Source organism: Symphalangus syndactylus, chromosome 5 (assembly GCF_028878055.3).
Source record: "Symphalangus syndactylus isolate Jambi chromosome 5, NHGRI_mSymSyn1-v2.1_pri, whole genome shotgun sequence".
In the NCBI taxonomy this organism is placed as follows: Eukaryota; Metazoa; Chordata; class Mammalia; order Primates; family Hylobatidae; genus Symphalangus; species Symphalangus syndactylus.
In genome coordinates, this window is record NC_072427.2 from 81,573,116 (window position 1) to 81,573,949 (window position 834).

At 41.1% G+C, this 834-nt stretch overlaps 1 non-coding gene across 1 annotated transcript; it reads left to right on the plus strand.

The window, feature by feature from the left end:
• The first annotated feature begins 457 nt into the window (after window positions 1-457).
• On the plus strand, window positions 458-563 carry LOC129483632 (U6 spliceosomal RNA). Its single transcript, XR_008658147.2, has one exon. It is a non-coding gene; the product is annotated as a U6 spliceosomal RNA (small nuclear RNA).
• The last annotated feature ends 271 nt before the right edge of the window (window positions 564-834 follow it).

Genomic DNA, 834 nt, shown 5'->3' on the forward strand with positions numbered 1-834 from the left:
TTATGCTTGCTTCAGCATATATACACATATATGTGTATATATGTGTATATATACACATATATGTATATATACATTTGTGCATATATGTATATATGTGTGTACATGTGTGTATATGTTTATATGTGTGTATATATGTGTACATATGTGTGTTTATATATATATATATATATTTTTTTTTTTTTTTTTGAGATGGAGTCTCAATCTGTTGCCCAGGCTGGAGTGCAGTGGTGCAATCTCGGCTCACTGCAAGCTCTGCCTCCTGGGTTCACGCCATTCTCCTGCCTCAGCCTCCTGAGTAGCTGGGACTACAGGTGCCCACCCCCACACCCGGCTAATTTTTTGTATTTTTAGTAGAGACGGGGTTTCACCGTGTTAGCCAGGATGGTCTCAATCTCCTGACCTCATGATCTGCCTGCCTTGGCCTCCCAAAGTGCTGGGATTTCAGGCGTGAGCCACCTCGCCCAGCCTAGCATATATATTAAAATTGGATGATACAAAGAAGATTAGCACGCCTCCTGTGAAAGGATGACATGCTGACATGGAAATTTGTGCTCCATATTTTTTCTTAATTGGTAAATTACTCTTTAATAGTGAATCACCCAACATTGTGGGGTTTTTTGTTTTTTTTTTTGTTTGTTTTTTTTGTGTTTTTTTGAGACAGAGCCTCACTGTCTCTCAGGCTGGAGTGCAGTGGCATGATCTTGGCTCACTGCAACCTCCACCTCCTGGGTTCAAGCGATTCTTCTGCCTCAGCCACCTGAGTAGCTGGGATTACAGGCCCATGCCACCACATGCAACTAATTTTTGTATTTTTTAGTAGATATGTGGCTTTGT